Source organism: Echinops telfairi, unplaced genomic scaffold (genome assembly GCF_000313985.2).
Source record: "Echinops telfairi isolate 266 unplaced genomic scaffold, ASM31398v2 ScPeMD7_5;HRSCAF=22, whole genome shotgun sequence".
In the NCBI taxonomy this organism is placed as follows: Eukaryota; Metazoa; Chordata; class Mammalia; order Afrosoricida; family Tenrecidae; genus Echinops; species Echinops telfairi.
Window position 1 is genome coordinate 37,485,771 of NW_022103901.1, and position 13,293 is coordinate 37,499,063.

Here is a 13,293-nt window from a genome sequence, read left to right on the forward strand (position 1 = left end):
AGAGGTTTGATTCAGCACCAAGGACAGCAGCCCTACTCGCCAACCCCCTCCAGGCAGCCTCCCAAATCCTGAACTATCAGATTACTTCATAAAAGCCCACAAGCACTTCCAGAGGACATGGAAAGGCAAGCTTTCCCCCTCCTTAGGGATCTTTAACACTTTAGAAATGCTGGAAACCAAAAGTTAAACATTGCCACCCAAACGGAGCTCCATACTGACACTCCTCTGCTGGACAGTTACTTTTAAAGCCAGACAGACTTTGGGGCTGGTCCCCTCCCGCCCAAATCACACACACGGCTTCAGGTCCTCGAAATGGGGCAAGTGGACACAAGCGTATGCGCAGTAAAGAGGAAGACCAAGTCTTTTCGTGAGTGCTTTAACTTGGGGGGAGGGGGGACAGGAAGTGCTAAAAATCAAGGGCTTGAAATTACCCCTCCTTTCAAAGCTGTAACAAATCATCATGCAAATGTATTAAGAAGAAAAACTCCCCAAAGGCTTATGTTAATTGTGGTGCATCCTAATGGAAAACAGCACATACCCACCAGCCAGGCTGCTGTGTGCACGAACGCACGCGTGCGAGGGCGCACGAGTCACAACCATGTGTCATGTAATCTTTACCATAGAAAGGGCAAGAGTGCGTCAGGTTAAGAGTATATAATTCCCGTTGTATACAAACACAGAAACAGGAGATGCACAAGAACCTCTGGAGGCTCTGTGGAAGATAGTGGGAGCCCTGGTGACATCATACGTATGTATTGGGCTGCCAACTGCAAGGTCTGAAGTCTGAAACCACCAGCCTGCTCTGAGGGAGAAAGACTGGGCGTGCTTTCTACCCACTGTAAAGACTTAGTCATGGAAACACACAGGGGCATGTTCTACCCTGTCCTATAGGGTCACTATGACTTGGCAGAGTTGAAGGCAGTGAGTTTCAGCTTTGTGTGCTGGTGGACATCAGGTTACGCACCAGGAGACTCGTGGCAAGATTGGTGGTTCCAGCTCACCAGCCACTCCCCGGGAGAAAAATGAGGCTCTCTGCACAGCCTTGGAGACCCTAGGGTGCAGTTCCACTCTAAAGAGTCAGTCATCTCCAACTCCAGGGTGGGTATCCCATGGGACAGTACCATACATCTGACATAGTCTGCTCTTTTCAGTGCTGTTCTGGCTGTGATCACTGTCAAGACCTGATTGGTCACACAGAAATGACAACTAGCTCTTCTGCACGGAAAACAGGACACACACACCCTCCTCCTCCCCCATTAGCAGTCCCCACTTTCCTAAGTCACGGAGTTCCCCAAGTCCCTCTGATGATGGCTTCACTGGGTGATTTGGGGGTCAGATATGAAATATACATAAATTAATGATCGAACTATTTGATTCTAGGATATGTAAATTATGTATATTATCTACTACTAAAACTGTTGGAAAATAAATATATATAAATTCAGATTCAAGCTAGAAGGCAGTATAGCCAAGGGTTGGTGTAGTTGACTTTAGAGCAGCAGTTCTCAACCTGTGTGTCCTGACCCCTATGGGGGTCAAATGACCCTTTCACAAGAGGTCACTCGATTCGTAATAGTTGCAAAATGACAGTTATTAAGTAGCCACAAAAATAATTTTATGGTTGGGGGGGGCACGGTCATCACAATGTGAGGAACTGTACTAAAGGGTCTCGGCATTAGGAAGGTTGAGACCACTGCTTTAGAGCAAATGTGCTTTTTTCACCAGGTTATGGCACCCATCAAGGTCAAGAGCATCCCATGGAGACCAGGGATGCACCTGCACTACACTTTACCTGATGGGCGCAGGAAAGCAAAAAAAAAACCCAGTTGTTTTTCTGGTAGTTGGAGTAAAGACAGCACAGTGACAGAAGAAAGCACAAAGTGTTATAAAATGCTAAAGAAGACAGGATGGCCCAGCAGGTGCGCCAGCCCTTGCCGGCTGGAAAGCCAGGTTCTCTCAGCCCAGCACGACAGCTCTACACAGGCCCCATATGCTCTAGCCTCCTGCTGCAGTGACCAGTCTCTGCCCTGTTTTGTCTCCTTGGCCCATGGAGACGGAGTGGCAAAAGCTTATGGTTGGTCCACCATGGGCCCCACAAAGCTTCCAAGCAAATAATGCCCAGAGATCTTTACAGACTAAGCTGGCAATTCTAGTGTAGCTGCTCAGGGATCAAGGATCTGGTTTTAAAATGCTCCTTGTGAAATGAGTTAGTTTGGCAGGAGGATTAAAATTTTAATTAAAGACAGAGTGAATCCTGAGACCAGAGATAAGCAGCAAAGGAGCCTGAGGTCCACACATGGTTTGCACAGGGCTTACAGAAAGACCCCAAAAACCACAACAGTAAAGCCAACCCAGCACAGACAAATGAGACCAAGTACCAGGATGGCCCCACAGGGCGTTTATAAAGTTTGCAGCTGTACCCTCCTGGTTGGAATTTTCAGGCATTATCAACTCAACTCTGATTTGGCTAAACAAGAGCAAATTAAAAAGCCTGAGAGTGCCTTTGGTGAACACCAGGGCCAAAATGTGACACAGATACATCCCATCGACACAAACCTATGCCAAACACGCTCATCACACTAAGAAATGCAACAGAGATGGTGTGCATTGCTCGTGGCTGGGAAACCCTTGAACACCCAGCCTCTGGAAAGGAGCAGGGGCCTAAGTATGTATACACCGGTGAAACATACAACAAGCCGCCCGGGCAACTTACAAGGTCCATTTCCCTCCTACAGGCAAGCTTTACCTTCCCACCAACAGCTTCCATTTGTGATGTCACAGCACCCCAGAGAACACGTGTCCATTGCTATGGCAATGATGGCCAACACCTCAATCTTATCCCTGGATGAGAGGAGGAGGCTGCCTGTTGACTGCCACCTTCAGTCACTTCACAAAGAGTCAGTACCCCCTGCCCAAGCGCTGTAATAAAACAAGGCCGCCCAGCATTCAGCACAGTCACCAAGGGGTGTGTTGGCCATGTGACAGGGGAAGACAATGGCAGCAGCCCACAGATTCCTCCCCTCCAACCTTCCCACTAGGGCTGGGAGTCAGTGACCAAAACCAGAGCTTTCACAGCAGCAGGACTCTCGGGGCTTGCTGGCCAATGCAGTCCCTGCCTGCTCAAGTGGAGCCTTAAAGCAGAGATTCTAGTCCCAAGTCAACTCACTGTCTGGCTCTGCACTCTCCTTTCCTCTCCCCAAGCACCTCCTCCCTGTATCTTTGGTCCTTTCTTTCTGGAGGAAGGAGGGGAAAGCAAAGAAACAAAATGGTGCCTGGGGAGCAGAACACCAGAGAATCTATGGGATCCTCTCTTCACCAAACACTCGCACCATCATCCGGCCCCAGCCCCCGAAAACCTCACCCTCTGGGTCCGTGGAGATGCCATTCACCCACCTAAGCCCCATGGCACCTTCAAAACAGTGACCAGCCCCGCTGGCCAGGTCATAAATAACAAAGAGCATAATTAACATGCTTCTGAACTCATTTCAGAACAGTTAAATACAAGCTAAAGTAGGCAGCTATGTGTCTCCCTGTCCTACGCTATTTGACTACTGGTAATCCATGTGGAGGTTAGAAATGTTTGTTATCTAAATTCATTAGTAGCCCAAGGAACCCATCTGAAGCCAGAAATCACCTTCTCCTCCAAGCCTGTGGTTCCCAGCCATGTCTGCATGGCTCTGCAGTAGAAGCTTCTGGGGCTGGGGGAGGGTTCTTCTCATATTCACATCAGAGTGACTGCATAGAACCTCTAGGTAGTTGACATCACCATTGTTTTTGTTTTGTTTTTAAAGCTCTAGTGCTTAGAACCAGAAACATACTCAAGCACTTTCTGTAGCATTTCAAAAAACAGTGGGCGCCCCGGAAAACAAAGGAACCCAGAGAGAAACCCGGCAACAGCCATGTTGTGACAGATGCCCTGGTGATGTAACAGGCCAACGATTTGGCAAAGGGCCCCAGGAACTCCCTTGCCAGCTCTCTTACTTACAACTTTACAACTTTTTTTGAAAATCTGAAATTAAGCCAAAATATTCCTGATCAATGGGGGTGGTAGTGGTGGTGGAAAGCTGCATTCAGTATTTTCACAGCCTCTAGACTTTCTGAAGCCACTGAGGCTGGATGAAACCTGAAACTTATTGCAAGGATCTTTTAACCTTAAACCAAAAACACCCGCCTGAGTGACCCCTGAGCTTAACAAGGAAAGCAGGCCTGCCTTAAGCACCATCTCTCTATCTCTCTACAATGGGATCAAAGGAAACCCTCGTGGTGGAGTACCTGTTGGGCTGGGAATCCCAACATCAGCAGTTTGAAACCACTAGCCTATGAACAGGAGAGAAAGACAGACTCTTTACTCCCGGTGAAGAGTTACAGCTTTGGACACACAAGGGGCGATTCTACCTAGTCCTGTAGGGTGGCTGTCACGATGCGATGACAAATACAACTGGAAAGATTATCGAGGACCCTTAAAGAGCAGTGATGAGGGTCAATGGGAGAAGACCCCCTCTGGAGAGGTGAGCTGTCATGAAGCGATGACAAATACAACTGGAAAGATTATCAAGGACCCTTAAAGAGCAGTGATGAGGGTCAATGGGAGAGGACCCCCTCTGGAGAGGTGAGCAGGGTTGTAGGTGTGAAGAACGCAATCAGTGCCACTAAGCTGGAGTTGTCTGGCTCTCAACAACGAGGTAAGCATAACTTGGAAAGGAGGTAGAGCAGAAAGCCCGTCAAGCCTGAGAAGGCAGAGAGATCCTAGGTACCAGGCTTTGTAAGTGCAGCATCAGGTAGCCACAGGAACAAGGTCTTCAATTCTCCGGCAGCCAAGCTCAGGAAGAAAAGGCGGCTCCCCACACAGACACCAGGGGGCGCTCGAGGAAGCAGAGGGATCACAAGTGCTGTGGGGGGGCGGGCATTCCGAGAATGCAGCGTAATACGCCCATGTTCTGCTGGGTGGCCGGTGCACACACCCTTGGGAAGTAATCACCACACCTGGAGAAGTCTCCCGCCACCCCCACCGGCACACGAACAGGGAGGAGTCGTTGCCAGCAAATCAGGGCACTGCCCCAGGGTACCTTGTCTGTTGGGGTCTAGGGCTTCTGCTACTTTTCTGCTTTTCCCCCACAGAACACCCAGAAAATGGTCAAACCAGTGGTCTTTCTTTCCCAAGGTGACTGGTGGGGTGGGGTTCAGAGGGCCACTAAAAGTTTGTGTGCACAGTGTCTTAGCACAGTAGCATGTTTAAACTTTATGTATAACCCACTGCCGTAAAGTTAATTCCTATCTAGAGTTTCCTCAAACTCAAAACTCGCTGCCATCCAGTCAAAGCCGACACATAGTGAGTGACCTGGCCGGGCAGGGTAGAACCGCCCCGTGAGTTTCCGAGACTCTCACTCTTCATGGCAGTAGAAAGCCATGTTTTTCTCCCATAGAACAGCTTGTAGTTTTGAACTGCTGACCCTGGGGTTAGCAGCCCAAGTCGTAGCCCTTACGCCACCAGGGATCCTGGACCCTTTAATACAGTTCCTCATGTTGTGGTGACACCCAACCATAAAATTATATTCGTTGCTACTTCATAACTAATTTTGCTACTGTTATAAATCAGGGGACCCTGTGAAAGGGTCATTCGACTACCAAAGGAGTCGTGACCCACAGGTTGAGAACAGCTGCTGTAAAGCTTTATGGGGGCAATCGCTTCTCAGTCATTTTGGCTAAGATCAAGTGTAGTATGGGAGCAGACAGCATTGATTTTGACCTGGTGATCTGTCCCTGTGATGATGCCAGTCAGGAAAACCTGTTGTGCTCTGTCACCGAACCACCCAAGCAATACTTGGTGCCACAGAGCTGCCATACGGGCCTTTCCAGCCTTCTGGGCCATTATGGACAAAAGTGAACGGGAGCCAGCATGCAAGCCTGCATAGACATCCCCGGAGTGGACCTGGTGCACAATCCACCATGACCTACACAGAGCACTTCAGCTTCGGTGCATTTGTTTCTCCAAATGGGGCTAGCACAGCCAAGGGCAGCAGCAGTCTGGTTGCCTCCCTGCATGACCCGCCCCCCACCCCCACCCCCACCCCCACCCCCAGCTTTCCCAGACAACTGACCATGGCCCACGATGGAGAGAGAGAGACCAAAGTCCACCGGCTGTTGGGAGAACTCTTCCAGCTGCTCACCTCCAGAGCCTTAACTCTGCTAAGCTCAAGGGCTACGGACTTCTTGATGTTGAAGCACACACATCTTCTCCTGACAACAGATCCCCCTTATCTCACACAGCAGCTGTTCATCGGAACCAGAGCGAGGGGTGACTTTCCCAGGTACTCCAGCACCTCTCCAAAGTTCCCCAAGGACACTCCAGGACAGAGGGTCACAGAGATTAGAAGGCTTCTCTGGAAGTTCCAGAGTGACCCTCCCAGGCACCACAACCCAGCCAACAGCCAAGTGGGGGCCCTTTCCTGAGTGTGGGGAGCCCCGAGGCTCTCCTTTCCTGAGGGAAACCTCCTCTATAGCTCTTTCTTCCAAGGACAAGGCCGAGCCAGTCCATAGCCAGCACCTGCAGGGGTGCCAAGCAAGGGTGCCTCAAATTTGATATGTGAAAATACAGCCCCCCATTGAAACCACATATAGCATGTGTTCTTTACAGAAAACCCCTTGGTCTGGTTTCCGGACAGGAGGCACACCCTCCTCCAAAGAACCACTGCCTGGGCTGTGCACTCGGCTCCAAGGTCGCGTGGAACACTGCAAGGGAAGTATAATTCGGAGCTTCTGAGCAGCTTACAATTATGTCTGCACTGCCCTGGCCTGGCTTCACCAGAGAAACGGGATTGTGTGCACGCTGTGGCGCACACGGAGAATGGCCGCGGGGAAGCACTCTGCTGGGATAAACGGAGGAGGAAAAACCAACGGGGGCCACGAAAAAACATTGTTACAAAAAGATCAATCAAGTTGCTTTGGTTTGGGGGTAGGGTGGATATGTTTTTAAAGTAGCCTTGGTGATGGTGTGGCTACTCCTGGGCTGCAATCCCCAAGGTCAGCAGTTCAAAACCACCAGCTGCTCCTCCCATCATCAGTCACTGTCTCCAAAACTGTCTGGGCCAGTTCTGTCCTGCCTTAGAGGGTTGCTATGAGACACGACGTCGGGACGTTGGGTTTTTAACAGAATCATTCATATCATAACTGCTCTATATATCTCACTTGGTTCTCATAACTGTTTATATCATTTATGATGTTTCTTTTCCTAGGCACATATCTCATTTGACTCTCATAATATTGTTCATAAAGTTTATCAGGTTTACTTTCCTAGGTTAGGAAACAAAAGCCGGTAGAGCACTGTAAAGGATCCCATTTACAAAAGGGTTACTTTGTGCCAAGTCCTGGGCCGAGTGTCGGTTATGTATTTTTGCATCAAACTCTTTGTGCGCAGAGCCTCCTCCTAGTCTCAATGCTTCTGAAGGCGGAGTTTCCACCTCCAGTCCATTCTTGGGGTGCTGTGCTCGCTCCTCCACTTAAACCACAGCTAACGGCATTTTCAAGGGATCCACTCAAACTCTGCTCCCTGTCGATGTTCAGAGGGTGGGAGAGAAGGAAGCTTGAAGCAGCTAGGATGGGGGTGGGGTGGGGTATTCTTTCTCACTGGTGGTTTTCCATTTTCTTGGGATTTCTCTATAGCAAGTCCCTGTGGTTGTCCTGAGTCCTTTGAGAAAAGGCTACCAAGATTTCCTTTGTTTGTAATCCCAAAAAGACAGCTGTCACACCTCTGAGCTGCCCTCTAGGCTCTGAATAACAGACCCAGCAGATCTCAGGAGCCACCGTGTTGATTAAATTTGCTCCCTGGATCACACTGGCACGTCCAAGACTCTTCACTGGCTACAACTCTTCATAACCTTCCATCTTGCTTTAAAAAAAAAAAGAGCTCTGAGCTAGTGGGTCTTCTTCACTCAACAGTCTAGAGCCTGCTACGCTGAAGCCAGGACATTCTGGGAAACTGACAGCACAGCACCCTGTGTTACCCCAATGTCAGTAGCTACAGCACTGCCGGTGATGCTAGACCTCTTCCTGTTTCAGGTATACTACTCAGTCTGCAGACATGCACCAATCACAAGAGGCTTTCTCAAGGAAAACCCTATTAACAATACTTTTTGGCATATCCTTGTATCTTCAACATGTGAGGACCAGAAAATTGATTCTGACTCATAGGCTCTTGCTTCAAAATACAAGGGTATCCTAACATCCAAGGAGAAACAACCAATGAGAAACCAGGCAAACACGAGACATGCACACAACGAGCAACACAGCAGCTTCCTAATTAACATGAGACCCCCATACCGTACCCCAAGTGAAATGTCTTTTAAATGTCCCTGGTACAATGGGTGGTATAAATGTATGCCATTAAAATTGCTTTCCTCAAAAGTAATCTATCAAAACCAAAAGATCAAGCATTCTCTCTTGGTGCTCCTGGTCACCCTGTAGGCCTAGAATGATCGATTTTCAGCCAAACCGGTTTATAAAGGACCAATAACTAGGGAGGTGTGCAAGCCGGAATGGGGGGGGGGGCAAAAGAAGTGGGGTGGGGGTAGAAGAGAGACCTGTCAGAGCATCACACCCTGTGCCTCCATCCAGGACTCTGATCTCCCAGAGAATTACAGCTTTTGTATAAACTCTGGTCAAGGTGAGTAAGCGGCCTGGGTCACCATCCCAAACTGGCCCTGGTTGAAGCACCCCACCCCCCACCCCCAAAGTGACAGTGTCTGTACCACTGCAGTAATGGGGCTGCCCGGGCATGCATCTTCACTGTGGGTTCCTATCCTTCCAATGACAGGCACCACCAGAGCTGCCCCTGGCAGCTCCTCTGTTGCCCATCAGGGTAGTGAACTCTGTCTGCACTGGTCTGATGCAGATTAACTGTTGCCCACATAAGAAGCCCTGGTGGTACAGTGGTTAGAAGACTGCTGCCGAAAGGCTGGCTGTTGGGTCCCCGGCTTCTCTGTGGAATATGATGTGGCACAAACACTAAGGGGAAGTGCTTACTGTTGTCCCTAGAATGTCGCGCTGAATTGGATTTCTTAAAAGTTTGGCTTGAAAACTATTTTGCAAGCCCCCACCACGACCCACATCCTCAATGTTAAGGCTGTTAGGGTCCTGGAGCCCAAAGGCTTGGCCTTGTACCACCCCTGAGTCACCCGGAAGGTGCTTCTCTACCTCTGGGTGCCAGCTTCTACAATGAGAAATGAAGTGCTGAAAGGTGGGCTTGCCCGTGGATGACCCCTTTCCCACCCACCTTCCCTGCTCCAGACCCAGAATCAGGCTGTGCCTTGCCCACGTGTAACAGCGCCTGCAGACACCACCCCCACCTCCCCCACCCAGGGGCGCTGCTACCCTGCACAGCCTACACTCCACCCAGTTCATTCAGTTCAGTCAAGAAGCCTCATACCAAGGACAAATGTCCTTTAAAAGAAGAAGTTCCTAGATAGATAGATAGATAGATAGATAGATAGATAGATAGATAGATAGATAGATAGATAGAGATAGGTAAATAAGACAAGGCTCAGGAGGCAGGAAGGGACAAGAAAGATGGGCCAAGGGAAACAGGGAGGCCCTGGGGGAAGACGGGTCTGGAGACAAAAATCGAGTATGCACTGTTGAACTAAAACGAATTTGCTCTATAAACCAACCCAGTACCCACCCTGGTGGCTCCCCAGTGAGCTCACCACAAGATCAGCAGTTCACACGCACCAGCTACGGGTCACTCTGCAGGAAAGAGAGGAAACTTTATGGTTGTTGCTACTCCCAAAAGAGTCATTCTTACAATCTCACAGGGGTGGCTTTACCCTGTCCTCCAGGGCCACTCGCTGCTCTCTGGCTTGTAGGCACTGACTGCACAGATGCGTTTGGGTTGTTTAGTCAGTGGCTCTGCGAAACAAAGACCTGGCAGTCTGCTCCCAATAAAACCTGGTGGGGTGTATCCTGTCGCATGGTCCACTGTGACCAATGGCAGGGCTTGTATATTTTTTTGGAAACCAACCCAAACCACAATAACATGTTCACAACAACTGAGGGAACACGCCACAGACTAATGCACCACCGTATCAGGTCAGTCACACTCCTAGACCCGGGACGCACATGGTTGACAGTGGGGCTGCCAGCAGAGCATTTCTCAGCAGGGGAAAGGGCTGCGGGCTCACCCCCAAGGCACAGAGATGGTCAGGGAGTCACAGATGGGCAAGGTGAGCGGGAGAGGTAGACCAGCTGTGGCCACTGACAGGCCTGGGGTGGTGGAAGTGTTCAGCAGTGGTTGTGGCGATGGTGCTGCATTTTTAATGGGCAAGCTGCAGTGGCACAGTAATGACACCGAGCTAGTCATTGAGAGACACCCCAGCCCCCCAGCAGTTGAGGGGCTCCATGGGATGTGGTCCGTGCATACGAGGGACTGTGCTTTCTTCTTCCAGAGAGTCCTCCTATAGGCAGCATATGAAAGAACCCTGAGCACACTGCACCGAGGAACACTAGCGAGTAATACTGTGGGGTCCCACAGGTGCACAAGAGACCACAGTTTGCACTCCTGGTGACAAGGCCTGGGGGGGGGGGGTGTGCAGTCAATAGTGACTGGGTAATGACAGCTCCCTTGTTAGGTCAACACAATAAAGAAAACAAAGATGTTAATAGGCAATAAATAAATAGCTCAGTGGAAATGATCAATCAGTAACTCAGAAGCCAAGCCATGCAGAAATTCTAACCTTGTGTCACCGGAGCAACTAACCCTAAGGTTCGCTGGCATTCAATGCTGTGACAACTTCTGGTTTGACTGAAACCCCAAAGTAAGCTGGGGCTGGCATCCCACTGCCTCAAGGGTGCAAAAACCAGAGTGTCAGATGTGTGGTCGTTGCGACTTGGGGCCCAGCAACATGTGGCCTGGGCACTGCCATCCCTCCACCCCCGGCTCTACTGCCAGATCCTCTCTGCCCACCTCCAGCAGTACTCATCGCTTTCCACTCCTGCACACCCACTTGCTCCTCTTTGTGCCCACACCTCTCAATCCACAGTGACTGCCAGGCTGCTTTGGGGGAAGACAGCCTCGCTGGCTCTCCATCCCCACCAAGGCGAGGTTTGTGGGTTGCAGCCCTGTCCATTAGAAGTCCCTGTGGGCGTGCAAACAGGCTCCCTGGCACACACAGGCCACATAGGTCTCGGAATCCTGTCCCCGAAGACAAGAGCCTGAGACACTGGGCTCTAAGACACAATTACCCATGCAGGTGCTCGCTGTCTCAACATGCCTGCAGTGAAAACAGCCTTTTAAGAGAAATAAAAGCCCAGCACTTAACCTCATCAAAACAGACCCCATGTTCAGTAATGGCCTCTGGTTTGCAGCCCTCACTCCTCTCCCTGGTGCCCAGGTGGTGCATCAGTCCCATTCTGGATGGCTTTCACTGGCTTGGCTGGCAGCGTGCACTCCCTCTTGTATTCAAACTCAGGGCAGGAGGAGCCACCACCCGCAGTGCCATCCAGGCTGGCCACCTGGGCAAAGGAGGGATTACTCTCACTTCCCCCACCGCATTGGCACACGTGTCGCTGTGATGCTGGAAGCTCTGCCCAGCGGAGGGCTCAGCAGTTTCTACACAAATACTTGCCTACCCATTCCACAACCAAATTCCTAGGGCCCCTCTGGGACAAAAGAGAACTGCCCCATAGGGTTTCCAAGACTGTGAATCATGTATAGAATACAATGGACATAGCTTTTCCCCCCCGAAAAGCAGCTGCTGGGTTTGAACAAGCAGACTTTTGGTTTAAAAATAACAAAAAAAGCTCTAACTCAAACTCATCACATTGAGTCAGCTCAGCGCCACCCAATCAATTTTAGTCAATTCCGATTCCCAATGACCCTGTAGACGACCATGGGAGTTTCTGAGACTAAGTCTTTATAAGAGCAGAAAGCTTCAACCTCTCTCCCATGGGAGTGGCTGGGCAACCACTACTCCATCAGGGCTCTACTCTACTCATAGTGACCCTACAGGACTGGCCAGAATTGCCCTTTTGGGTTTCTGAGACTAACTTAAAAAAAAAAAAGTATCTTGGTATATATGTCACATTTCATATTCTTTCATTGTGCAATTGTACTAAGAGTGTTTATGCAATCACCACCACAATCAATTTCAGAATATTTTCTTCTGGTACTCATTATTGTTAGCTCCCCATTTCCACGCCGGCCCCCTTTCCAGTCCTCCCCCAGCATTCCCCAATCCAGCTGAGACTGTTACTTTTTAAAGAGCCTAATTTTTGTCCCAAGAGCCACAGGTAGTTTTGAACCGCTGAACTGGCAGCCAGCAGGCCAGTGCATTACCCACTATGCCACAATCTCATCTACCTTATGGTTAGCAATCCAGCATGCCCCAAAACAACCCACTGACCACCCCTACAATCAGTATCTGTCCTGTGCCATCTCTTCTTCCGGCAAATCCCCACAGTGGAGTTTGTCTCCCTGTTGGTCGTCCCAGCAGAACCATGCACACATTGCAGGCCCAAGGCCCTCCCTTTCATCTCCTGTGCCCTGATGGGAACCAGGCGCCGCATGCGACAGCATGGAGCTAGGGCCATCACAGGCACGCAGGACCCGGCTCACTCCAGCATTCAGGAAAGCTGCAGCCACATTGCCAACGTACTCTCGAACCAGCGACTTCGAGGCAAACCTGGGGGTGAGCCAGGGGACAGGCCTGAACTTATAAGTTTTTCTCTCTGTTACAGTCACTTGATAGACTAAAAAGCGCCCCTCCCAAATCTCCTATGGAGTGATCACATGTGGACATTAGTTTCCTCTCAGCCCCCTCCAACTTTATTTTTTAAATGCCAGTGCTAGGGCCCAAGGCCCTCTGGGGAACAAATAGCCACAATCTGCAAAAAAACCACAGTCGGTTGGGAGTTAATGAAGCCAGGCTGGGCCTCTGAAGCCACCTAATTTCTTCTTCCCAGCACTGCCCAGCACAGGAATCCTGCCCTTCTCGTACCTCTGACCCACTTTCCCTCCACCTTGTGCAAGCTGCAGGCTGAAGGAAGAAACTAGGTGATGTTGACAACAGGGTGAGGCAGGAGTCCCATTGGGACGGGCTTGGGCCCTGGCTGTGTGTGTGTGTGTGTGTGTGTGTGTGTGTGTGTGAGAGAGACAGAGAGAGAGAGAGATTTGATTCATCCAACAGACACTGCCCAATTCTGTGCCATTGTCAAGGTTGTTGGCATGTTCAAACGGGGTCTCCATCACTCTCACGGGCACTCGTCACCAAACATTATGTCCTCCTCCAGTGATTGGTCCCTCTT